Here is a 27,400-nt window from a genome sequence, read left to right on the forward strand (position 1 = left end):
AAAAGCAGAAATGGGTCTAGCAATTTTTTTCATGTATTATGTAAAACACATTTCTGCACTCAGTAATTTCTTAAAACAGCACAGAAACTTGTGTACAGTTTGTGACACAGAACACAGTGTTACAAAATTAACTTTCTGCTCTGCTTTGTTTCAGTTCTCTGGGGTTTATTCTTTGATTACAGCTTCCATTGTTCACTTTGGGAACTGAAATGGTTACTATCAAACTGCTCTGCCTTTCAGTTTTCCGAAGAATTAGCAATGATTTTTATACACAGTTAGTGAGGTAGTAAAAATATTAAGGGCATTTATTTGCGGAATAATTGCTATCCATGGAGAGCAGCCACATTTGATATCTGACTATAAAATCAAAGGAAGAACAGGACTGGGGTCAAATCAGTAAATTAATTAGAAAAGAGTAAGATAAATAAATGCAATGAGCAAATCTAGATACTGCATATCCTCTGCCTGGAGCTATTCCGTTTGGTAAAGAAAAGATCAAGACAGCTGAAATAATCTGAAGTAGCAACGGCCATGAATGAAAAATCAGATGTGAGGGATACCTGAGGATAAAGAAATAACAGAGCCTTGAGCTTTAATAAACAATACTTCTGCTTCCTTAGCACTTTCCACCTCAGGATCTCAAAACAATCTATGTACACTAAGGAATTAAAACTCGCAACCAAGGTCACTGTGCAGCTCCTTTTCCCCGGACAGTCTCCTTTTCCACTAAGAGATGTTGTTCAAAGGATATTGATGGCTTTCTGTATTTGTTTGGGATTTTGGATGCATAGCAGCCCTGCTGGAGCAGCAGCTTTGACCAGGTTTCTGTAATCCAGAAACCAGACACGTGCACCATGAGCCCTTCTGCCTTTTGTGCTGTGGTGACCATCTGTGCTGCACACGCAAGGAATGTCTGAGCTCTCCTGGTAGATAAATAGGGCAACCTCCTTTGTGAGGGGATGAATAAAAAAATTTTCTTAAGGGGAGCAGAGAGTGGTTTATTGGTTTTTGCCTTTGATTGGTTTTACTTAAGCTAGTATTGTTATTGTTTGTAGTACCACTTCCAGGCCCTAGACGCTGTTTGTGCTGGAGACTGTGTTAACAAGTGTGTAACAGAGTCCTTGACCTGAGGAATCTCACTGCTCTGCCTTGTGGAAGGATTTCTGATGGAAGGCAACAGAATTTCAGTCCATGTATAGAAGTATGTTTTTGTGGACCGTTTAGAATTGGTGGGAGAATGAAGTTAAGGGTCTAAGGATAAAGCTCCAGACTTACCTACCTGGGTCTTGGGTTCAGGTGCCTAAATAAATGACGTGATTTTCAAACAAGGAAGTACCCACCTTTTCCAGTTATTGCTAGTTTGGTGTCAAATGCCGATCTGCTGGTTTTAGTAGGAAGAGAACCATTCTGGCTCAGCTCTGACTCATGAGAACTCCCATTTGGAGAGAGTTGCTGTAACTGAGAGCTGGCCTTACAGGATCAAGTCACTGACAAGTGCAGTGAATGAACAGAGGAGCCTCGTTGACCCTCACGTATGTTGTTTTGCCTTGGTTCTGTCCCATTTGAAAATTGCAGGTACTTATTCTTCCTGAAAAATTGCACTTGTCCTTGGCATGGCTAAACACAGGATGGAATCCTGACACAAATTATTCCCGCCAATACATCTCCGAGTGCTGGGTGCTGAATGAGGAATGGGAAAGGCTTCTTTATTGGGTGAAGTGGTGAGTAATGCAGTCATCTCATCTCCACTTGTAACCTTCTTCCTTGGGATTTGGGCTAGAATTACAGGGCTACTGAGTCATTTGGGCCTTTGGCATTTGGCCAAGTGTACCAGAGAACATGTACCTGTGTAATTCTACCCCTCAGTTCTGCACACCAGTGCAGCTTGCCATGACGCTACTGACTGAGACAGTTTTTCTCTCTGCAGTGTTTGTATCTGGTGTGTGCTTTTGTCTTGTAGTTTGTGATGTAACTTTATGCCAAGACAGGAGCATTTCCTTCTCAGATGTTGAACCAAGGGGCACAATAGAAGTTAGAATAAGGGTATTCTGGTAAAATGCCTTCACTGTAATCTTCTTTTTTAATGGTTGGGGTTTTTCTGGTGCTGGTTTGAGGGACAGTTAAGAAAAGGGTAGTGTATAATCTGTTCCAGTAGGCTTGTCATCCGATTCGTAGGCTCAGAGCTGCTGTGGGGTGCTGAGTTCTGGGTGAGTCACTTCCCTCTCTGTTTCCCGTAATGGAGAAAGAGAAGATGAGGTGTTCGTGCAAGTTGTAAAGCATGCTCAGGATGCTGGACTTTGTAAGGAACAAGATCTGTTTGTCTCTATTGTTGAAGGCTTACCACGACTTCAAATTCTACCCTAGACCTAGAGCAGGGCTGGAAGTTTTAGTCTGTGTTTTGAAGCCCCTCTGTGGCGTGGTCACATTACAACAAACTTGATAGGCAGTGACTCCAGTAGCTCTCCAGTTTCTCATGTTAAACTCTCAGTCACCTGAGTGTAAGTCGTTGCTGACTAACAGCTGAAATTTGGAGCTAGTTCTTTCCACTGGATTTGTCTCTTTTGCTGTAATTAGGGAATAAAAAGAAGGATAACATCATAACTTTCTTTGGAAAACACAAATTCAGAATATACCAAATTAAATACAAAAATCAGTTCTAGTCCTTCCCAAATAAAACATGCTGGCATTTATGATATTACTCTTCTAAGTGCACACATTTATACTGTAGCAGCTTTTTATGAAATTATCCATGACCATAGACAGTATCTGTTTACATCTGCATCAGTGACTACTGGTCAAACACAAAAAGCAAAGGTCTGTCTAGCCCCATATCCTGCCTCTTGATAATGGCTAATAACCTGTGTATGGAAAACAGGACAAGCATGGAGTGATACTTCCTTTTGTAAACCCTCCCAGCTTCCAGTGGTTTTTGTTAAAGAGACCTTCCTGAGCTGGAGGCTGCAGCTGTATCATTGTTTTTGATATTTCTTGATGGACCTTTTTCCATAAAATTGTCTAATGGTTTTTGTAAAACCCACTTGTCCTTTTGGCTGCCATAACATCCCGTGGCAATGAGTTCCACAACATCATTAGGCATTGTGTGAAAATTAACTTCCTTTTGTTTGCTTTTGAACTTGCTTGCTGCCTGCCAGTTTGAGTTGGTGCCTTATTATTTCTGTTAAGACTACTTTTAAATAATCATTGCTGTTTACGTTTTCCATGCTGTAACAGCATGTCTAGAACTTAATTGTTATTATCCTTGTTTTCCAGGTTGAATGGCTCTGGTTTGTTTAAGTTTTCCTTGTGCTAAGGCTTTCTAACACCTCTTGTGCAGCTTTGGTACACCATAGCCCTTTCTGTGGCTTTGTATTTCCACAACTGCTGGAACTGTGCTCAGTATTGGAGAAATAGGCATGCTATGGATTTATTCAGAGAAATAATGCCATTTTCTGCTTTGTCCTCATTCTTCTAGAAATTCCCAACAGGACAGTTTTCCCCAACTGCTGACACTGTGCTGTTTGTTTTGGAGAGTGATCCACTTCTCCAGGATTTCTTTCATGACTGATTTGAAGCATGGTAAGAATGGCTTTTTCCTCATCCATTCTTTTTATGTATGAACCTTGAGTTAAATTTACTGTTTTAACATCCACTCACTGGATAAATTTTAGGTTTCATTTTTGGGAATGGCTTTGTATCGTCAGCCACCTACCTACAGCATTTCATAGAGTCATAAAATCATAGAATCAACCGGGTTGGAAAAGACCTCTGAGATCATCAAGTCCAACCCTTGATCCAACACTGCCATGGTTACTAGACCATGGCACTAAGTCTAGTGGCCACAGTCAGTCTCACCTTGAAAACTTCCAGTGATGGTGAACCCACCACCTCCCTGATCATTTATGGAATGGGACACAGCAGCAGTCCATCACAGACCCTATTCTGGGTCTGTGGGGAGCTTCCAGCATCACTGGTGCTGAACATCCATTTCTCTTGGTTATGATCACCACTTATGTCACTTATTCTCTCTTTCATTCTTGCAGTAAGGCTCATTTATGAGCTGGATTTCATACCATAGTTAATAGTCTGGCAATTTCCCATGTGATACCTGTAGGATTATCAATTAATCCTCATGTCATGTTTTCATCTGTGCTGCTGCCCTTAATTCATTCTCCTTGCAGAAGGGGTGTAGGTCTGTATTGAACACGAATACAAAGATTCACCAAGCTTTCTTGCTATCACCTCATCACCTGGGACTGTTTTTTAAATGCCTCAGTCCTTGGTGCTGTGAACTGTTCAGGCTGAGGCACAGATTTACACATTGCAACGCTGTCTGTAATCTTCTGTGGTCAAGTTGCTCTGGGACTTTTGGCCCAGTATCTCTCTATCTGTCTTTAGGGATGACACTGATTCTCTTACTGGAGAAATAAACTGAAATACGTTGGTGTGTGATGTGGAGTTAGGAAGTCTAAGCTCAGAGTTATTCTAGAAGTGGATGATTCGATGGGACATCCTAAAATGAAGAGCAGAGGGAGAGAAAAGGGAAAAATAAAGTAAACAAGCCCCCTCTCTTTTCCTACTTACAACCCCCTCTTTTCCTACTTGTGCTAACAGGCTCCAGTTTTGGCATTTTGGATGACTGAAGCTTTTCAGTTTAACAGTTATGTGAGTAACATTACTCAAGTTCATTTATATAGTACTGGATTAATTTGTATAAAGAAAATTATAAAGAAACACAGAAGAACATTTAAAAATGTAAATAAACTGACTTTCTAATTATTCTGTAATTATTCTTTTCTGTATAGAAATTCTCTATACCTTACTAGGTTTGTCCTTTTCTCTAATGAATCAGTTAATTAAAATGCAGCATTTGTCCCTGTTTTCAAAAAAGCAGCCACGTACTTTGCAAACTTGATTAGAGAAATGTAGGATAACTGTAGAATGATTCCATGATCAAGCAACCAACTGCCCTACAAATCATTCTACTTCATCACTCTATGTCTGTGGAGAGAGGAAGGAATGGGCTATGAAAAGCATTGTAAAGGTGTTTTTTTGGTGAGTTCTGCCAAGTGGCCAAAGGATAGGGAGCACAGAGTCAAGAGAGCACTGTCTTGCTTGCATCTGATTGCCACCCACTGAAATGTGCATTACCCTCTTTCAGGAGGAAGTGTGGGTTTTTTTAGGAGACCTACTTGAGTTTCATAACATGAGTTTCATTAAAATCTGTCCTGAGAAATCGTGAGTTAACAGAGTGCAGTTCCTATAGCATTAACCTTTCCCAAATGCAGTATGTAGTAATCACAGTTCTGGTAGATTGAGTTTCGTGTGAGATCTCAAAATGTTTATTTTACAGCATCCTTTGCTGTGTTTGTGCAGCGTTGCTGTTGCCTTTCTCCAGATGGGAACAGGCAGGAATGCAGGAGCCAGGTGGTTTGCTCAAGGACATGAGTCTGTCTTCAGTGCAGTTAACCGGTGCCTTACTGGCACTTGTGTTAGCTGTGCTTTGGTCTGAGCGGTCACCTGGATTGTGTTTACTTCCCCCTGTGGGCTGCTAGCATTCCTTAATTCCATGTCTTGCAAGAAAGTTCCCCTGAGGATGTGTAGGGCCCTGAGCAACAAGCACAGCGTGAGCGGCTGCAGAGTCTCTTTTGTCCAGAGATCCTGGGAGTGGAAGACAACTGCACCCTGTGGTTCTTGGGCTCAGGAAGGATGAGCCTCACTCACGTTTTCTTTCTCGGTTAATTCTGATAGGATTTATCTGTCCTAAGAGTAGGAGGTGGGGAAAGCACAGGGGCTTGGTCTGTGTTCTACCTGAGTGGTGGTTCCAGCTTCAAAAATCAGAACACTGCTTTTGGTGTTGAGAGCTGGTAGTTCTGGTGCTGGGTGGTGGAGCTCTGTCTGAAGCATCGCCAGCCTCAGAGTTTTGCATGTGGATGGAAAGCAGAACCCAGGCTGACACTGAGAGCCATTGTTGACTGTAGTGAGGACAGAAACCCAGAGCTAAGCATAGCTGAGACCTCAGAAGCCTGGATTCTCAAACCTTTGCTTAAGAGCATAGGATATTTATGGCCTTGATAAAATTAGGGAAGAAAGACGAGGAGCATCTTCTCATGCACTTGTCTAAATGTGTTGGGAAATCCTATTGCTGAGGTCTCCTAAAAGATGAAAAACTCAGATACCTCCCTCAGCATTAAGAGTGTCAAAACATGAAAATTAAAATATCCTCAGAAACTGGGAAGTCTCAGTGTGTCAATGGCTTTGAAGACCTTGCTGATGTTGGGGTTATGGTTTAGCGTAGTTGGAGTCTGGTTCTTTCATTAGAAAAAACAGAATCAAATGCAAAAATGAAAATAAAATTAACACTTCTTCAGTTTCCTTTGTAAACAAATCAGTAACCTTAAGGCCAGGAGAAGAACACCATGGCTACTAATGGGGATAATTCAGTTTAGGCCTGAGAGAAAGAAATGATAGATCTCTCAAGGATATGCTACCTCACAGGCAGATTGTAATGAAATCCAGCCAGATTGAAGGGAAAACCCAAACCTATTGATTTTATTCTAAGGGAAGAGAGAGAAAAAGAACAGATGTGTGGAGTCTTCTGTTCATTCACTGCAATCTGCAGTGCTGACTTAAAAAAGATAATGGCTTAAGCTTTGTTTCTTCTTGTGCTGCCCTCTGTAGAAATGCCCTACCTTAGTCACCCAAAGATTCAGTTTGGGGTAGTAGAGAGGAGGGGGAGTAAGGACCTCACACATGAACTGACCTAAACTCTGAGGAGGTTTGTATAATCTAATTTACAATAAAATGGTATTTACAGTGTTATCAGACAAAGCTTAGCAGTGTTAAGTTAAACAGCATATAATGTGATTAGTGGGGCAGTCATGCCCATGATGTCATACACATTCTCTGAACTCTTGGAACGGGCAGATAATGTCTCAGGCATTTGTTCTCTTATGACACAGGAAAGGCTCCATGGGGCTCTGGGGGCTGGGAAGGCTCTGTGCGTGTTCCCGTGTCCCACAGCACTGCAGAGGCTGCTCCCCTTGCTGCAGCACTCGGGCTGTGGTTGCTCCCTGCTGGCTCTGTGCTGTGGGGTGGTTAAAACAGGCCTTTGGGAATAGTTTAGAAGCTTGAAATTCTATTCTTGACTCTGCCGCAGAGTTGGGTTGTGACCACTAAATCTTCTTTGCCTCTGGTAACTCCATTTTTAACTAGCAAAGGTAGTCAGCTGTGTCTGTGGAGTGCCCTGAGTGGGAGCTGTATGGAGATGGAAACCACTGGCATTCTGTTCATTATGCAGAACAAATACAGCTAGACCACAAAGAGCTTTGCTGTAGCAATTTCACAGCTAGTAATGGCCTATTCAGAGAAAATTAAATCTTTATCTTTCTGCCTCTCCAAGGCATGCAAAATGGTATTAAAAATTTTGGCTAATCTAATTAATATGGATAAGCAATATAAATCTCAGCTATAGATTCACATCAAAGATAATCTGGACTGGGTTTATTTTAAAGTGTGTTTTGCTTTAAAAAAAACTCTTGCTGAAAGCTACTGAATGAGGTAAAGCTCCCTTTAAATTTTCAAGTTATTGTAGTGGTTGTGAAAGGACAAATTCTGGAACATTTTAAGAGTATTTGACTCCCCCATGTCCATCAGGGACAATAAGCCCACATTGCTTCATGCGTGTTAATGTTTAATAGAAACATGAAGATTGCATAAACATTCTTTCTGCCGTGGTGTGAAGGCTCTATAAATTGTTTAACTCTGGGGTAGAGATTGACTAGATAGTATTCCTGTTTTCAGTGATGCATGGAATGAATGTGGGCTAGCCTCGAGTTCAAATGGGAGTTGCAGATGTGGAGAATGAAATGGGGGCTGCATACAGAGCTGAAAAAGCTGAAGAAAAGTGATGGGCAGGAAGGAACAAGTGAGCTTGGAAACTATGGCTCATGCAATGTCAACTCTATTATATGTTAACTGCAACAGTTGCATGATGCCCATCTTTTCTCCGAGCAGTCCCTGCCTTGGCTGCAGCACGGCCGTGTGTTCATGGCATGGGTGGGATGTGTTGGAAAGTGCACCCAACAGTTTTGTTTGGCGGCAGAGGGATGCCAACGAGAGTAAATCTTTGCTGCTCAGAAAGCATAAGCCAAGCTTTTGTCTCTGTGGCTGATAAATCAGGAGCAGGGGCCAAGTGTAATATGAACAGAGCATTGGCCAGTCTGGTCAGACATGTGGGATGTGCTAACAACAAGAGGGAATGAAAGCAAAGCCTGCAGGTAGACACCTTTTAAATAATCAAGGCTGACAGTTTTACTACAATGGCACAGTTTAACACTTTGTAGGTATGTGCTACAGTATAGGTGCTGCTCATATTTAGTAGTCTGCAAGCATTACACAGCTTATTTAGAGGAGAAGTTTTATTTCAAGCATTTTAATGTTTGTTAATATAATTACAAATGTAATATCTTATTGTTGCAGATGGTATTGCCAAGGGACAACTCTGAATGATGTACCAGAAAGACATTTAAATGACCTAGATTAAACTCACAGAGGACTGTGCATTCCAGATATGTTCTCAAAGAGAGAACCTTTCCAGGAATGAGTATTTCTGGCACTCCTTATTAAAGACATGTACAAATACTTATGTGATACCTGGGCAGTCAGAGAAGTTGTGTGGAGGCAGAATGCACACAGTGCCTTGGGTCCTGAGGACTGGGCTGGGTTATGGACACCCTGCACACTGTGATAGGATGTTCTGTCCCAAGCCTCAGTTCACCTTTCTGGAAAAAGCATGTGATGCTGTGTGCAGCAACTGGCCTAGGAAAAGTATTTTGAATTTCTAGTGACAAAGACCAATTAGGGACATACACAGTCCTTAAAGCAAAAAACTTCACAAACTGTAGAGCCTGAAATCTCAGTGAGCAAAATGCCTTCCTCCCAGCTCTCACAGGAAGCAAGTTAATTGGGAGGCCAATAACTATAATGAGGCAGAACCTGGGGTTTTGCGTGTGTATAGTGAGATCCTCCCCTTGGGGCCAAACTCCTGTTCCATATTATGAAAGCAGTAAAAGGTCCCCTCAGCAGGTGCTGCATAAAGGCATTTCAGCTTTGCCTTTGCAGTGTTGGAATTGCCAAGCTATTGCTTTCCTGAGTCTCCAAATGAATTCCCCTACTCAATGTGGAACAGCTGTGTGAGAGATACAGCCTTGAGAAAAGGGGTGGCAAAGGAACGCAGCAAATGGGGATTTAATCAAATAGCACAGGGCTGCAAAACAACATCAGCGTGTTCCTGCTCAGCTTTCTTTGGGAAAGGGAGACCCTCTCAGTATCAAAGTGCAGAGAAGAGAGGTAACATGTGCCACTGAGGCCTTACTGTGTGATGAGAGTGAGCGAACAGCGCTGGCTGTGTCCATTCACGGCTCAGGAACAGCAGGGCTGCCTGCCGTGATGCCCAAGAACTTTACATCCTGGAGAGAGACGGTTCTGTTTTCACCCACCTGAGTGTGGCTGCTGCCTCTGCAGAGCTAACACAGGATGGCTGCCCCAAACACCCAGGCTTTGGCCATTTGAGCCAGGAAGTGGATCAGGGACTGGGGTGAAACGGGATAAGTCTGAGAGGGTGGAAGCAGTTCTTCTGGTAGACTCTAATTAGGACATTCCTTCATGTATGATTGTAGAAGTAGTTGCTTTCTTCCTCATCAAAGCCTTCCAAAACATGATTTGCAACAAAAAAAAGCTGTGTCAGGTGAGAAAAGACTATATTAAGGACCACAAATTGAGAGAGTTACTGTTTTTCACTTGCACTGCTTTTATTTAATACTTTTTGAAAGGAAAGTTTGTTGTGTGTCCGGTCTACCGATGTGAATTTTCAGAGTGCTTCCTACGAGGTTTTTGGCAATCTGTCAACCTTATCAGATGCTGGCTATGCCTGCTTGATGTGAGTGATTGCTTAGTTATAAGTGTTATGTCTGAAATATAAAACAGACAGGGAAAAAAGGAAAATGAAGAAGAGTTTGTAACAAGCAGAATACAGCTGGCTAATTACTGTGGCAGGATAATGTCTTAGAAAAATCCACACCGTTATCAAACTGCCATTTTTTCTTGTTTCCATGACATAAAATTTCTTTGAAATCTTTTGGTTTAGAGTGTGTATGCACTTTAAATAGTGATCAGAGCTAAACAGCAGCATCTGTCAGAGAAGACAAATGACCTACCAGCAAATCCTCTCAGTTAAAAGCAAGACAAAATCTATGGAGTAGGGGAATGAGTTTTAAATTAGCAATTTTACTTAACTTTGCCCTAATGAAGGGCTAATCTTCGGACCCCTGCAAAACAAATGAGAGCATCTAGTTAGATCCAGCGGAAACCGGTCATTGAAAAGGCTTTTTCCTTATGAAGCCTAATTGGAAGCAAAGTCATTCCTTTGATAGCTGTCTTCATTTACCAGTATCTTTCCCTCTCCCTGATTTATGTCCAGTAAACTAACGACTCTGTTAATTACAAACACATTGGTGTGTTTGCAGATTGACAAGTCACTCTGCTTGGGTGAGCCTGGGGCGAGCAGTCCCAGCTGAGGTGCAGGGATGTGCAGTGCCAGTTCTGTGGGGGCTCCTGAGCACACACAGCCTCCCCTGGAAGGCACCGAGGGAACGGCTCCAAAAAGAGCCTTTCCTGGATGATGAGGCAGCGACGAGCTCAGGGTGAAGTGCAGTGTGGGCCACTGTGGAAATGAGCTAAATTTCCACAAGTTAAAATCTCACCTGGGATTTCAAGGGTATTTTATTCATTAAACTAGCTTACTCTTCTATTTTTATACATAATGGCAAAATAATTTTTTTTTCCTCAAATTTGAAGAAATTATAGAAAAAACATTGGACACTTGATTTCTGTAGAAGCAGGATTGTGCCTTTAAGGCAGAGGGAAGGAATGTGTCAGTCATGGCCCCTCTAAAACACAGACTTATCTTGATTATAGTGTTAGCTTGGTAGTAGAATATGATCTCATCACTGTGAAAGATTACATGAAGTATCAGCTTGGCTGGCCTTGAAACAGCTCTATTCTCAGTTGCATTTTCAATTGCTGCAGCTGACATGGGGTTCTGTAATTTGAAGAGACGGCCATAAAGATGGCTTGCAGAATTTGGCCTATGTATTCAAGTAAAAAAATTCAGGAGTGGATTAAAGCACGGCTGCCTCTGACGTTTTCTCTTTGTTTATTTTTTGTTGTTGGTTTGGTTTGGTTTTGAGAATGTCAAGACCTAGCAAAACTTGAACACCCTTAACTTTACAGTACTTAGAATATACATCAAACCTGGGAAGATAAGACACCTGTCTGGTGGAAAGTCATTAAAGTCCATGTAGACTAAAATGTGAATTATTTTCCACCTTCAAGGAATGATATGCTCAAGGACACTAAGTGCATAAGACAGCTTTGAGCAGTAGGTGTTCTGGGTGCTGTAGTCAGGGAGTGGTTCTTGTGGAGCACACAATATGCTGTGCTTGTGCCTTTGGCTGTATGTTTGCTCTGAAGCCTTAAAACCAGATGACATCTTCCTAAGTGAATGAGAATTAGGTGTAATTTAGTCTTGAGTAGATGGTATTTTTAAAAGAAATAACTTTCTACCTTGAAATTAAGCTGTAGACTAATTATTTACTCAAGATCATGAGGGATTTCTGGTGCTGAAACTGTCAGTCTGGCAGAGAAGAATCTACCTGGAAAGTAAATGACAGCTGAGTACTCAGCTGACAAGTCTGATATTCTGAGGCAAAGTCAGAAGGTCTATTAATTTGTTTTCTCTTTTATGTCAGCATAAAAAAATACTTTCTAAAATAAGGAAAAAAAGGAAAAGTATTTATCTGCTTAATCATATGGATGCCAGGCAGGTGTGTTATGTATTTACTTGTTTTCCTGAGCTTAAATTCAAAGAGCACATCAATACCCTGGCCCAAAAGTAAGGATGGGAAAAGGTAAAAAAAAAATCCACAATGGCCATGGTTTTCTCCTGCACTAGTTCCAGCCATGGTCTCTCAGAAACTGGCTCCTTCAGAGATGGACACACCCCTCAAACCATATGGAAGGAGGGTACAGGCAACCCCTCTGTATTCATTGCCCATTCTTCTCTCACTTCTTTTTCCCTCAGTTTCCACTGTCGACCCACCTATTTTCCCTTTTTCCCCCTAAATTCAGTTTTCTTTCCTTAATCCATTTTCCTACTTGATGCCTTGATGCCCTCCTTCCTCCTGTGAGCTTTGCAGGTATAATCCTGCAATGTTCTCAAGAATAGTTTGTGCTCCTTCTGTGTTTTCTGCTTAGGAAAAAAAAGAAACCCTTTGCAGAGGAAAACTTCTGCATGTGCTCTTTTCCCTCTTGCACCAGGAAGGGTGCAATCTTTAAGATTCCTGCCAACACTCGGACTTGCATCCCAGCTGGGGACAGGGTAGGTTCCATAGCTATTGCACATTCCTTTGAGCTCCCCACCTTGTCTGAAAACTCCCAGGTCAGGAAGCCTTTCAGCTCTTCCAGGTTAGGAAACCTTTCAGCTATTTGCTCAGTGCACGTGCACCATAATCCCTTTGGCTCTTGAACCGTATACTTTATGCCCTCATTGAGAGCTAAACACTATTTATTTATTTATTTATTAATGCTGTTTTCAGTTTGGCTTCTCCAGGGGGTAGTAGATGCCATGCACTGAGTGAAGCACATTGGAGGGATGGAGGCCTTTTGGGCACGAGCGGAGCCGTGGTGTGAGTCCCGAGTCTGTGCAAATGAAACATCAGTAGGCCTGCCAAGCCTAAGAAAAACTGTTTTATTTCTAGAGGTGTATTCCAGAAACTGCATTTGGAACATAGACACTATTATCAATGACCATTGTAGCTGATTTTGTGACATTTTGTGTTATCTTTCCAAAATCCCAGAAGAGGTTCAAATAGGGTTTCAAAAGCTGGAAGGGGCTCTCAGCCTCAGTGTGGCTGAGGTCAGGTTCTGCTGCATTTGTGTGTTTCTGATTCTTTGCCTGAAGACTCAGTGGCAGATCCAAATTAAGGTGGTATCTGAAAACTGAAATGGGAAGAGAGTGGATTTTCTCTGCTGTAAAGAGCAAAATTTCAGCTAAAGAGGAAGGTGTCATGGGCTTTCTGTTGTATAGACAGTTAATTGAGGTAAAGGATGTTGTAGTCTTTTCTAAACTACTGTTTCTTGTAAAATGTACACATGAAAAAAGCTCTAACATAACTGAAGTTATATCAAATAATAAAAAAAGAGAGAGTGATGAAACAAGACAGCACTTAGTCCTGTATCTCTGTAATAATCTTGGAAAAGAGGGCAAAAAGGTGAACTCTAAAGAAAGTTAATGCAGAGCACTCTGGTACAGTGCAATGGGTGTTGGCTCAGAACCACAGTTCATTTGACTTGCCTTTTAATATCCTGGAATTTCTCTGTCATTCTCAGTGAAGATGCTTAGAAATGTTTGGAGCCTAATCTGAAGTGGAGAGGTGTTTTCTCTGCTCCAAGGCTGCAGTGGCTCTCGGGAGGTGAGAGGAGGTTGTGGTGAAACACTGCCCTGGAGCTCTGCAGTGTCTGACAGCTTTTTGGGATGAAAAAGTGTTATGCATCGAGGATCTCAAATTCCTTCCAAGGAATCTCACAGATAGTTGGGAACAGAGACAATGAGTCATTTCTTGGGAGAGGATTTTGTTTTCGTATCCTCAGTGCAAGGTGTTGCTATAATAATACTAATCATTATTATGGAGAGAAACAAATGCATTCAGGCTGCAGTTTTGACCCAATCTGTTTTGCTGCTTCTTTGCACTGGTATTTACTAGTGTGAATTGTGTGTTTTTTCTTTCTCTCAGTAACAATATTTCTAATTATGGCAAATGGGAACAGCAAAGAATAGCATGACTCAAGTCTATGAGCAAATCATTTTTCTAAGTATTTTAATGTTAAAGGAAAATGTTTTGTGTTGATTTGGGTTTTGCTTTTGTTCTTTTCCCCTAAATATCCTGATATTACTATAACTGCAAGGAACTGGTCTTCTCTGATACCTGTACATGATATTCAGCTAAGAAGAGAAAGAGAAGAAGCAGGAACCTCCAAGACTGGCAGACTGATAAGTCTAGAAGTGGCACCAAGGGCTGAAAACTGTCTCAACTGGTGCTTTGAGATGAACAAAATTATGTGAGATTCATTATGAAGAGTTTAGAAGCAGTAACTTACTTGAAAGCTGTGTCTAGTGTACCAAACCTGTGTGGCAGCCAAGAGTACAATGTATGGAGCTAACACAGTGAGGGTTGGAGTGTCAACTCACCTGGAACATAACTACAGACCCTTTTGCAAAAGAGTTAGCAATGAAAGGATCTGTGTGTGGACAAAGCATCAGCAACCTGCATACAATCACACTCAGATTTGAAAGATCTGTTCCTCTGTGGACAGAAAATCTTTGCTAGGAATCAGGGTTTGTCCTCACTGCCTGTTTCAGGAGTACTGATGCTAATTTTGTGTTAAGGATGGCTTAACCACCCCTACTTGAGGTGCTGATTGTTTTTTATTCTGTGCTCCAAATACATCCAGGCTTCACCTGAAGTGTAGAAAAGGTCATCACTGCGTTGGAGAACTCATGGGGATTTTATGTTGTTTTTACAGACCCACCAAACTACAGGGCCTTATGCCTGTTTCATGTGGGTCAAGCCTATGATGTAGTTTTTTGGTTCTTCAAGGAGGTTTAAATTTTGTATAAATAAACCCTGAAGCATCCAATTTTTCATTCATAGATTAGGAATGTCCAGCATGTGTTACAGTGGCTTAAGAGAATTTGCTTCTCTTGAGCTGCTGAGACGGTGGACATTTTTCATTAGTGCCTTTTTCTTCCCCCTAGTTCTCCTTTTCTTGATCTCTGCTAATCAAATCTGAATTTAATACTTGAATTAAATTCTAAACTCTGATGTTCAAAGTAGGTTTGTGATTGGGCTGAAATAATTCATTCTGTCCATGCTGAACCCACCTAATCTACTTGCAAGTTGTATTCTTGCCCTTTGTAGTGCAACATTTCTGTCACCCAAGCAAGAAAAATAGATCTTCACATGCTTGGCCGATTCGTGTAAGCCACTGTTTAGTGAATAGACCCTTTGGTGTGTCACTTTTTTTTCTGCTTGTTTGATAAACTTGAGACATAGTTACTTTGAAGATTGGGCATTATCTACCTACTCTGGGAACAGTTCCATGAAAACTCAGATTGGATCTCTGGGCTGCTGACAAGCTAATTCTGGGCATTATTGTGAGCCTCAAGGTCAGCGTGCTTTCAACAGCAGAATAGAATTTCTGGTGCATTCATCTCTCACTTTAAATAGGCCTCTCAACCTGAGCTAGCTTTCCTACTGGTATGAGAATTCAGGCTTATATACGTTGTAGAAGGTTTTAAAGATACTGAGATAGGAAAGGGAGAGGAGGTTCAGACTCTGCAGAAGTGATTAAGTAACAGCATGAGTTTTTACCCTAATGAACCTCCACCCAAACTCTTGGCTGAATAAAACCACCTTCCTGTGTTATAGTAACTGATGTGAAAAGAACTGGTGAACATGTTTTTTGGGAGATGAATAGAAGAGGTTTCTTGAATGGTTGTTTTTATTTATTGGCAGTACCACAATAAGCCATTTATTGGCAATTTCAGTGAGGAGGTGAAGGGGCTGAAGGACAGGGATGCTGAGCTAGATTTCTCCAGAGCAATGAGAGGGTGTTCATCTGAGGCTGAAGGCACCAGTGTGATTTGTGGGTTCCACTCTTTTCTGACTGTTTGAGACACCATTTACCCCCAGAATTCACTCCTGGCAGTTGTGTGCAGTTAGGGGGTTGTACTGCTGTCATGAGTGGCTTCTGCTGTGCTGTCAAAACATGCTTAGCTTTTTCATTATTGCCAATTCGTCTTCGGTAGAGTGTGTGTTGACAGTGTATAGAAATCTGGCAAAGATGATACCTGGCTACAAATAATAAATGGTAATTCAATCTCACCTCCATTGTCAAACACAGGCAGTGCTGTTACCTGCAGACTGGAGGGTTTTTTTTCATAGAATCATAGAATAGTTTGGATAGAAAGGGACTTTTAAATGCCATCTAGTACAACCCCCCCTGCAATGTGCAGAGATATCTTCAGTTAGACCAGGTTGCTCAGAGCAACCCCCATCCCACCTGGCCTTGAATGTTTCCAGGGATGGGGTATCCACACCTTCTCTGGGCAACCTGTGCCAGAGTTTCACTATCCTCATCATAAAAAATGTCTTCCTTATATCTAGTCTAAATCTAGCCTCTTTTAGTTTAAAACCATTCCCCCTTGCCCTATTTGCACCTTTTTAAAAAAGTCTGTTCCCATCTTTTTTACAAGCCTGCTTTAAGTACTGAAAGGCCACAATAAGGTCTCCCTGGAGCCTTCTCTTCTCCAGGAGAACACCCTCAGCTCTCCCAGTCTGTCTCCAGAGCAGAGGGGCTCCAGCCCTTGGAGCATCTTCATGGCCTCCTTCAGACCTGCTCCAACAGGTCCATGTCTTTCTTACACTGTGCCCAGAGCTGGGCACAGCACTGCAGGTGCAATCTCACTAGAGTGCAGCAGAGGGGCAGAATGCCCCCTTACCTGCTGCCCATGCTGCTTTTGGGGAAATAAATTAAAAATTTAAATAATAATTTGAAAATTTAAAATAAATTAAAAGCACGGGTGGTTTCTGGGCTGCCAGCTCACATTGGCAGCTCGTGTCAAGCTTTTCATCCACACGCATCCCAAAGTCCTTCTCAGCAGAGCTGCTCTCAGTCCCTTCATCCCCCTGCCTGTACTGATACCAGGGGTTGCCCTATTCCAGGTGCAGGACTTTGCACTTTTTAGTACCAAGTTTCTGCAAAGAAGCTGAAATAAATGTTGGAATTGTCAGCACTTACAAATCTGTAAGAAGGCCATCTCCTCATGGAGTGTCAGGAGAGGCCGGGCCAGCACCCCCTACCCTATGAGCTCAGTGTCCCTCAACAGGTGTTGGGTGTGCCAGAACACAGGATCCACCTCTTCCCTGGGAAGTCAGCCAGGAGGCCTTGCTGCTTCACACTGCAATCTCCTGTGTCTGACCAACGAATCAGCTTCAGGGTGTAAATGCATTCCCAGCTGGAACTGAAGAGCAGTGGGACTAAAAAGACCAGCGGTCAGAAACACTTCAGTTTTTGAGCAATGGGGTAACAAACATAAACACAGTAACACGTAAAGCAGATTTAGGAGGACGGGGTCCCACTGCATTCATCTCCAGGCAATGGAGAAACTGAGAGAGAGGATCTGCAGGAAATATGTGTTCTGATACACTCGCTGTGCAAATTGTGTGCAAATTGTTATTTCTCTCTGTGCTTTGGTTTCTTCAGGAAATAGAGAAAAATTGCAGTCAGATGAAATATGCCATGTCAATTATTTTTCTTTCTTATGAAAGATCCTTCCTCTTTATCCACACCCTGCAATATGTGCCATGTTTTGCATGCTCTCTCTGAACACTCTGACTTGCTGACCTTCTTTGGGCAAACGAAAGTCTGATGTAACTTCCCATGAGTCCCATCTGATACAGCTTCCTTTTGAACCCATCAGAACTGGTTTCTGATGACTGGAGGGAATGCTGCAGAGCTCCCAAAGTTCAGGTTCTTGTCTGACCACTGTACACCCTGACTGTCTGGAAAATCAAAACCGCCTCTGGAGAGAGTGTCTTGGCCTGTTAGAAAGTAACAGAGAATGGCAGCTATATTTGAACTTTGATAAAGGTCTTCTGAGCAGGATTAGGTGTTCATGGAATGTCTGCACTAGTACATGATATTAAAGTATGTCTTAACGTTGTTACTACTGTGTTCAAGCAAGGGGGAAGACCCTACAATTTTTAATGAAGTGCTTATGGGTTTGTTGGTTGCAGGAGTGTCCAGCTCCTGGTGCTATGGGACTGCAGAGTTCCTGAAGAGCTGGTGCTTAGCTTGGGTCTGCATGTTCAGACTGATCTGGCTGAGTCTGGGATTATTGACTGCTGAAGTCTTGCCTTCTATCTCGCAAGATTTGAGTAGAAGGTGTCAGAAATCTTACTGGAGTAAGTTTCTCCCCCATGGATGGTTCTGTCAGCTTGGGATGATATTTCGCAAGATGAGACTGTGGTTTGCTCATGCTAGAATCAGATCTGTGTTTCTTCTGAATCAAGGTCTGGATAAATTAAAAACAAAGTATGGTACCTGATTCAGAGGATTTAAATCCAGACTGTTCATCTCCTACTTTTCAAGAAGTTCAGATCTGAGGGTTAGATTTCAGGAAATTTTCTTTTAGGGAGTGACTAAAGAGCTGCAAGAGCCCTAGAAACCAGAGTTCTTTGTTCATAAGCCATGCACAGCGCAGACAACAGCAATAGCAGCAATTCACTTCCCTGGAATTGCAAACAAGCTTAACCCTGAGTTGGAAAGGCCATACTCTGGAGAGGTGAAAGGAAATTCAATATCTGAGCTGAGTGTGTTCTGACCTCCTTGGCAGACAGACTGCCAACTGCACAGAGTTCTGCTGCTGATGGGATGAGAACCCAGCGTTCACTGAGGCCTCCATCAGCCAGGGACACTCACAGGGGACTCCAAAGCCCACAGTCCCAGGGGGTGGGGGACAGGGAGGTCAGCAGGAGGCCCATGTTATTATCCCCATGGTACTCGGATGCCTTGGAGAGCTTCAAGGTAAAATTTTGATGTCTCTTTTACAATGATCTGTTTCTCTACATAGTTTGAAATATCTGGTTCCAATGGTACTAAAAATTTGCTGTGACTGAGAACTTTTCCAGTGCAAAGTACTTGTTAAAATATAACATGTGTCCAGACCAGACTTGAATAAAGATTGTACTATTCTTCACGTTACATTGAAAGTTTGGCAATTTTCTTGAGCTTACAATGTAACTTTCCATTGAAGTCTAATTATAGACTTAAAATAAAAAGTCTTTCCTGTTTTCTGAAGGATAATAGTGACATTTACCAAGTCCAATCTCTATTTTTGAAGTCAGATATTCAGGCATGTGTTGCTATTTGGTACTTTTTTTTTCTTCTTTCTTTTCAACAAGTGATTCTAAAAAAGTGTCATCTTTCCCAGGCTGTTTTCTGAGCAATGCCCCAAGCTTCATCACAGTCTGATAAATGTTTCTTCTGGACTATTTATGTCCCCTTTCTAAGGGCTGTATTCTTGTCCCCCTTAGTGTGGGTCTTGTCTCTTTATCCTTAGGGTTGTCATTTAGCCCTGGCCTGTGTTTGTTCCCCAAATAAAGGTGGATGTTGTGCTTCTTTGGAATCTCTGTTTTGTTTGAGGGAATTTTTCTACAATAGCAAATAAGTGGCGTTTTCTGATAAAAGGAGTGTACTCTCTTCTTTTGAAACCAATATTATCTTCTCATCAGCCACCTGAGAGTGGAAATGTTGTTTTTTACTAACGTATTTCTAATAGTCTTAATGCAGCTACCTGTGCTGTCAATCAGTTTAATTCAGTGAAAGCTCTGGGGTGAAGAGATATGGTGGAAAAACTGGTTTCTTTGACTCTGAAGATCTTCACAAAATTCCTTCTGTTCAAGTTTAGCTGATTATTTTATGGTTTTCCACTACACGTGAGATTTATCCTGTGCAAGTCTGGCCAATCAGCACAAGAGCTCAAAGCCTTTAGCACAAAATATTTTCAATGGGAGCTTAATACACCAGATAAAGTCAATCAAAAGCAGCCATTTAAATCTTTCTGTAGTAAATGCCAGACAGATTTTTCAAGGAAGGCTTGTGTATATGCTTTATTTTTTTATTTTATTCATGTTTTCTTTGTCTGTCTTTCTCTGCCTTAAAGATGACAGGCCAGAAATTATACTTTTTTGATGCCATAGATTTTTTCTTTTTGTACCCATATATTGCTAATGACTCTTGGGAAATTAATCAGAAGCAAATCCTTGATTATAGTTATAGGAACTCAATAATTAAGGACTTGTTCCTTCTGACATAACATGGGTAGACAGGTACTTTGGATTCAGATCCTGAGTCCACTGTACTGGTCAGAAAATACTTTCCTGTAATGCCATAAGATTTTGCCTTTATTGAAAGGAGAAAAAAATAGATGGAAAAAGCAGGTGAGGAGGATAGAAAAGGAAGGCTGTGGTATTTTCTTCCTAAAGAATTTATAAACGTTGGTGTGAGTCTTATCCAGCACAAGGCATGTAAAATAGTAGAGATATTTCTCCTCTATCAAAGTTCATTTTTTGCTCTCATAAATAGTTTATATTACAGTTTGAAATCCTGAAGGTAGCTAAGACTTGGAACAATTCAGTCTCAGGAACCTCTGTAGAGCTCGTTTTTACAAAGAAATACACAGTCTGATTTTCAAAACAGAGGGTGTCAGATCAGTAGTAAACCCATGGAACAATATGAGGTTTAGTCATCATCCCTCTCTTCTCATATCTTTGTATGTTATATATGAACTATGTAAAAATGTAGTTCCACTATGAGAGGTCGGTGTGTTGCCCCTGATTACAGGGTGTTATTATGATTTAAGGCATGGTGGCAATGCTGAGTCTGGAATTCCCATGCACTGGATTCTGGGCAGGCAGGGCAGGAAGGGCAGGAAGGGAGTTTCTCCAGGGAGCAGTCTGTATTTGCTTCAGCCCTCCCTGGGAGGAGGTGGCCTGGCTGCTGAAGCCTCCCAAAGGGAGTGTTGTCCCTGTTCTCAAAGCATATTCTTCACTTGGCACTACCCTGGGGAGTCACCCTGAGTGAGCCAGCCTGGAGACCTGCTGGGAGGGCCTGCTGGGGGCATGGAGATGAGCGTGGGGGTCACTGGGTGCATTCATCCTAAAACCCTGCTGAGAGGAGCAGTGCTGTAGAGCACATTTTCTGATGTCCTTCCAGTGTTGTACTCAGGTCTGACTTTGATTTGAGCAGGTAGATGACTCGAGAGCCCATTAGCAATCGTTTGACCTACTGCGCTCCCCATTTCCCGTCCCAGCTCCGACACTCCCTGTAATTTATGAAGCTATTACACTTCGGTCGGAACTCAATTCCCAGGTTTGTTGCATTTACAGAAATTAGTACTGAAAGACATAGCAGTGATGGAGGGCTTGGAATAACCATGAAGTTATTTGTCTATTTAATATACATTTTTTTAAAACAGCATTTCAATATCTGTGAGAACACAGTGGGGCTGACTGTACTTCCGAAGTTCAGCACTTGTTTTCAGACTCTTCAAGTTTCAGGCTGCACCATCAGGGCTGAGTGACACCACTAAAGAACTGTGAAATGGAGAGTTACCGTCCCCCCTTCCTATTTCCCTTGCAAAATAAAAAGCAGGGGAGAAAAACAATGCTACTCTGACTTATTCATCTTTATTCAGTTTCTCTGTCAGTGAGGGGATGAAGCGAAAAATTCAGAACAAAGTAACTTAAAAAATCAAAGGATTAAAGCCCCATGTACGTGATCCTGATGAATTGGATGATTCAGAAGATGTTAACCAGAGCAACAGCTGTAATGGAAGGAGAGCCTGTAACAAACAGGTTTTCTGATTTATCGGGGTAATCAAGCATAGAAGTGGGCAGGCACTGGGTGGTACAGAATACCAACATTTTTTTTGTGCTGCCTGGGAGATATATTTGAACCTCTAGGGAAGAATTGCCCTCTCCCCCTTAATTCCCCTGAAGAATCTTTTTTTCTTTTCCTGAAAATGAAAGCAGGGAAGGAGTATTTCCCTGAACCCCTTTTTAAATCTTAAAAAGATTACTGCTTGTTTATTGTTGTTGGTAATGTAACAACTCTCACAGACTAATCTTGCTTGCTGAGGACTCCATTCCCTAAGATCAGGGAGGTAATAAGTGTAGGAAAAGTGGCAATTATCACTCTAGAGATGGTGGGCTGCTTAGAAAAATGCAACAAATGCCCTGTGCATTTTCAGTGTGGTTTAGTCTGGTAGTAACTAATGGTCTTTGGATTGAAGACTTCTAAGAAAAGAACCTTCCCTAAAATTATCCTAAAACTCATCTCTAATGCTATTTTCCTTGCTTGACAGTGCAGTGTCCCATCCTCTCTTTCAGCTGTAAAACCAATGGGAACGCGATGCAGACAAAGTTTAACGTGACCTGACTGTGCTGGGGTTCCTGGAGATAACGACCTGTGTCCAGTGTGGTGGGACCGAGGCCTTCACCCAGTTTGGTCCCCTCTAATACCCCCCCATTTCAGCATGCAGAGAGCACGCCCTGCAATACAGACTCTCGATGGTATTCCCTGAAATCCCTTCAGCAGTGCATTTGCTGGAAAATGCCAAGGCTTGGAATTTATCAGCCTGAGTAAGTTTTCTCCTGCAATGCTGTTTTCTTCCTGAGATCATACCCCTGAATAAAATTCCTACCTAGCCTTGACTGGGCGTTTTGAGCTTATACATGTCTGGTTGCATCATCTGTTTGGTTTAATTCCTTCTGGGTATTTTCCAAGTCTCCCCAGCAGCATGAAGTGCTCATCTCCGTCCCATCCACACAGCACCTTGCAAAGCTGCCTCTATGGGACACCAGCCATAAGCCATCCACGTGTGTCAATCCCAGCCACTCCTGACTGGAAGGAGGAAAGCTTTGTTTTCATCAATAGTACTGGTTTTTTTTCTTAGTCTTATGATCTTTCTCAGTAGCGCTTTTGTCTGTTGTATGTTTATTAAGAAAATAATTTTTGTTTGCTTGTTACAAGAAGAAAGAAGTTCACTGCACACATGGAATAATATTTGTTTGATTTCCTGATGTGGTTCCTGAAGCCAGGGTGTGAAAATGCTGATACTGCCTCTTGAGATGAATATCAGTCTTCTCCAATCTGTGTGTATACAATTGTCCAGATTTAATTAATTTTTAAAGTCATCATTAGTATTTTAGTATTATAAGCCCCTTAGAACAGGGTTTTAGTGGTGGTATTCTTTGCTGTTACTGTAGTTTTTAACCAGATGTAGGATTTTTGGTCAATAATTTCTCTCTAAGTGTTTCAACAAAGCTGTTCCCACGTTGTGAGTGTGCTGACTGAGGTGGATTCCATTTCTCTTCCCTAACTGGATGCAAGTTCAAAATCCTTAGCTTTTGCCATTTGTTCTTTCTGCTGCTGGATTTGCTGCAGTTACCAGTGTGAGATTAATTTTTCTGTGAGGGAATAGCAGTCCCAGGCTGGACTGAATTAGGCCGAATGCAGTGTCTTCTTAAATGAGAAACCACCTAAAAATAATATTGGAATAATATCACAGAGCATCCAAACAAGCAAAAGAAATAAAAAAACAAATGAAGAAAACAGGCTGCCTGCTGTGCCTTCAGGTGGAGCAAATCTGGGCTTCAGTAAATATTTTCCCTGGGTTTGTGATTTCATAGCTGAGTGACTCCCAACAGAACCACCTGTTTGCCAGCTTTTTACCAGCCCCAAGCTACTCCTTTCTCCCCAGAGCCTCACTAAAATTTTCCTGCTTTGAGAACCCCCAAATCAAAGCCCCTAAAACTACTGTGGTTGGCTGCCTGGCTGCAGCTGCTGATCCCCTCTTCCCTCCCATGCAGCTCTGAGCAGCAGCTCTTTCCATCTCTTTGGCCGTTCTGGTGAACCCCCATTTATTCACCTTTCACTGCAGAAAGCAACTCCCCATCTTCTGGGGCATTGCTCTGGTAGCAATTTAGCAATTAGCTCTGGTAGCAATTTAAGAAAACCTGGACGCCAGCTGGAACTTCCAAGGAAGAAAAATAAGATGTGTCTGAGAGAAAACAGGTGCACCACAGCTCTGGGTTTGGTGAGCTCTAACAATACATCTGATGTAGCAGCAAAAATATTTTGGGTAACCTTAAGAAAAGCTGTCTCCTGCACTACATTATCATTAATAATGGCACATTCCTGGTTTCAGTAAGTATATCAAAGATGTTTATTTTAAGGAGAAAGGGCAGAGTTTATTTTGTGCAGAACATGTTTGGGAATGTTTGTCATGATGTGTCAGTGACAATCCCAAAGACCTGGTGTTGCCCTCTTTGCCTGTCACTGGCTCCCTTGACTCCCATCAGTTTGCATTCTTGGTATTGAACATCTCTCCCCCAGTGAAATGTTGATAGTTTTTTAACAAAAAGAGCCTTCATATAATTGATATCTGCAAGAAACTGAGCTCCAAAAGCATGTTTTAACCTGTGTATTTTGTAAACACAACATGAAAAATTCACAGAGAATTTCTGTTACATCCTGAGGCAACTGTGAGTCTTTCCCAAAGTAAAGGCAAGGGAGCTCTACAGTGTATAAGGAAGGTGTATAAGGTGTATAAGGAAAGTGAACAAAGAGAAGCTAGGTGGGAATGTACAAGCAGAGCTTGCAGTTAGTATGTCTTGTGCACCCAGCAAAAGCTATTTACGGTGCTGTGGCTCCAGGACAGACTACCTCATGGAGCCACAGCCTATTCTGCTGCTTTAAGGACTTCACCTTCCTAAGCAGCAGAAGGTGCACTGCCCTGGACTTTGCTACTGGCACAATTAATGTCAGTCCCTGGAGTCCCACCACTGTAATAGTGTGAGCTACAGGATGTGCATTTTCCATGCCCTGAGTTGACCTTGGGTGTGCAAAACTTTGGTGAAGCTTTACTGTGTAGACAAGGCCTTAGGCAGGTAGAATTTGCCAAATGTACTGTTTAATGAGACAGCCAAGTGAGTGTAACACACAGCAAGTTCAGTAAAGCCCCTGAGGCCTGGGGTCCGAGGAATGTGCTGTGATGTAACAAAATGAGTGAGTGATCCCTTTCATCCACCTCCCTGGTTAGACTGAACCTGGCTCCTCAGGGATACAGGGAGAGGCTCAGAGCACAGGGAAGCCAACAGCCCTGCCTGGCTCCTGAAGTGTCTGTTGGGGCTGTGCTGACCAGGATCTGTCCTCCTGTCCTGGTGCTCCCAGCACAGCGGCATCCTCAGGACACTGGGAGTAAAGGGAAGGGCCCCAGGACTCTGCTGTGCCTGGCACGGGGCACACCCAGCACAGAGCCAGGCAAAGGGCTGTGGGGTCTGGGAGAGCTGTCCAGGCCAGGGGAGGGATTGTTGCCAGAGATGGGACATGGGCACAGAGCGGGCACGGCTGGGCAAGTACTAGAAATGACTCAGCTGTGAATTTTCTCTCTTGTTATGAGCTCCTGGTACAGGATATTTTACGTGTGATCCCCAAATTTGGTCCCATTATGGAACAATCAAGTACATAATTTTTTAAATTATAAACATGGTTATTTTGAGAAGTATATTTACTGGTTTGAACAGTTTTAATCTCAAGAATTTGAGGTACAGGAGTTGAATGTTATTGTATTCCCCTAAAACATTGTGAAGCCATCATTACGAATGCTGTTCCTCTCTGTGTAAGTTGACTGCACCTCTGCACAAAGGAGTGTGTCATGTCACACACACACAGTTCAAACCTGCCTATTGCACTGTAATTCTCAGCATCTCTGCAACTGGAAACATGAAGAAAAGACTAACAAGTGGATTTCTAAAGGGTTTTAAAAGACAAGAGTAGGGGGGTTTTTTTAAGGCAAATTCTTCTGTGTTTTCTGCTAGAAAAACTGCACATCAGTCTTGTGGTTTGTGGATGAGGATCAGAACCCATTGCTCTGTCCATGGGAGGGAAGGCACTGATCACTGGGTAAGGTTTTCCTGTATTTAGCACCTGCTGGTAGATGAAACACCTTTTAAATGTCTAAGAAAATGACACTTGATTCAGTTTTCTTTCAATTCTAGACAAAGTTCTTTTCTCCCACACAGCTTTTGTTCTTTTAGATTGATTTAATCATAGGTTAAAACCATCAGAAAACCATATGGTTTGAGAGACCTCCTGGACGTGCATCAGACCACACCCAGCAAAATACTGTATTTTGCTGGCAAAAGTTTAAACTGCAAGGAGAAAGAACCTAATGGGATTGTTAGGAGTTACAGTTCTAAAAACTGAGCTCTCCAAGCACAATCTCTTTGAACCTAAGAGAAATCAGTTCTGTTTCATCAAAGAGATAAGAAAATAAACATGATCATTCCTTGGCTCTGAAATGCTTTTTATTCAACAGAGTAATTTCTGTTTAGAAAGACATTTGGAACTCTCCTGCTTGACAGTATCTTGTTCTCTGACACTCATCTGTAGATTGTAAAAAATAAGACTAATGCTCTTTGTTTTGTAGAATTTGGAAATGTGTTGAGAGGACCCTGAAACAAACAGAAGTTTAGCCCAGAAGGAAGCCCTGGAGGATGGAAGCACAGGCCTGCAAAGGCTGAGGTATAGCTGAGGCAGGGAGGGGGAGGAGGAACATTGAAGTGCTGCCTGTTTGGCTCCCCCTGCTCCCATTTCTGCTCTGGGAACACAACCTAAGGCAGATCCCCTGCTGATATGGAGGTCACACAGTTTATTTCTGTCACACTCACGTGGTCTTGCCAATACCAGGGGAGCATGAATCAGAAGGTTATTTTAAAACCAAAAATATATGTGTCGCTTTGTATTATACAGCATCGGAGGACCACTTAGGATCAGGGCTTCACCTATTGCATGCTGAATCTGTTACAAGTGGAACATGTGTTGTGTTGTTGATCCTCTGAGAAATTTCACCCCAAGATGCAACGAGCCGTGGGAGGAAAAGGGAGGGTAAAGGAGAAGAAGTGTTGGGTGGTCTGCACAATGCTGGAAAGGAGGCAGAAGGCAATATGCTAAAAACTGTCACTTAGAACTATTTAGGCAAGTAACTGAAAGACTTGGAACAGCGGAAAAGACCTTCTTTGTTTAACTAAACACTAAAGACATCTGAAAGATCTGGAGTTGATGTGGGGCTGGGGTGGGAGGAGGCAGGACAGGCAGGTGAGCAGATTAATGGCATTGTTGCAGCTTGCCCATATAGTGTTTGGGTTCTTTATTTCCTCAGCTATGTTTATCTGGTGGGATATTGTTGATACAAGCTTGATCTGGAAAAATAAAATCAACCTGTTTGAAAAGGTCAGCTTCATGAGAACTGTAGGATTGTGTGGCCCCACAGTTTTTCAGGGCTGGTGAGCTGTGTGTGGAGGTGTGACTGGCAGCAGTTGGGATGGCCAAATGGATTGGAGATGAAGAGACTCCTCATGCTGAGGATGTAAATGGGGAGGAGAGAGAATGAAACCAGTTTGCCATATGATGCAAAAATGTCTTTCTCTGTCACATCTTTCAGCTATTAAAGGCAATATTATTCTCTCCAGGCACTCAAATGAAAAGTCAGAAAGCCAATTAAGTGATCTGTGCATGGACACTACTGTCATCTCCAGAAGAAAAAAATTAATGCTTAATCAGACTCATGAACTTATTAGACTCTGGCTAATGATACTTTCCTTTAATCTGAGCACCACTTCTGGAGCAGGATACTCAAAATCTTCCTGTCTCCTGG

General features: G+C 42.2%; 2 long non-coding RNA genes across 6 annotated transcripts; both read left to right on the forward strand.

Annotated features, from left to right (window-relative positions):
* Positions 1–1,576: 1,576 nt before the first annotated feature.
* Positions 1,577–26,944, forward strand: LOC113956167. Of its 5 annotated transcripts, XR_003530763.1 has the most exons (6): positions 1,577–1,721; positions 3,473–3,576; positions 4,612–4,662; positions 6,679–6,775; positions 25,563–25,647; positions 26,174–26,944. It is a non-coding gene; the product is annotated as an uncharacterized LOC113956167 (long non-coding RNA). The 5 variants fall into 5 exon arrangements; XR_003530764.1 differs by lacking the exon at positions 4,612–4,662; XR_003530765.1 differs by lacking the exons at positions 3,473–3,576; positions 4,612–4,662.
* On the forward strand, positions 20,930–22,412 carry LOC113956169. Its single transcript, XR_003530769.1, has 2 exons — positions 20,930–21,051; positions 22,046–22,412. It is a non-coding gene; the product is annotated as an uncharacterized LOC113956169 (long non-coding RNA).
* Positions 26,945–27,400: the final 456 nt, after the last annotated feature.

Source organism: Corapipo altera, unplaced genomic scaffold (assembly GCF_003945725.1).
Source record: "Corapipo altera isolate COAL_440 unplaced genomic scaffold, ASM394572v1 326, whole genome shotgun sequence".
Classification (NCBI taxonomy): Eukaryota; Metazoa; Chordata; class Aves; order Passeriformes; family Pipridae; genus Corapipo; species Corapipo altera.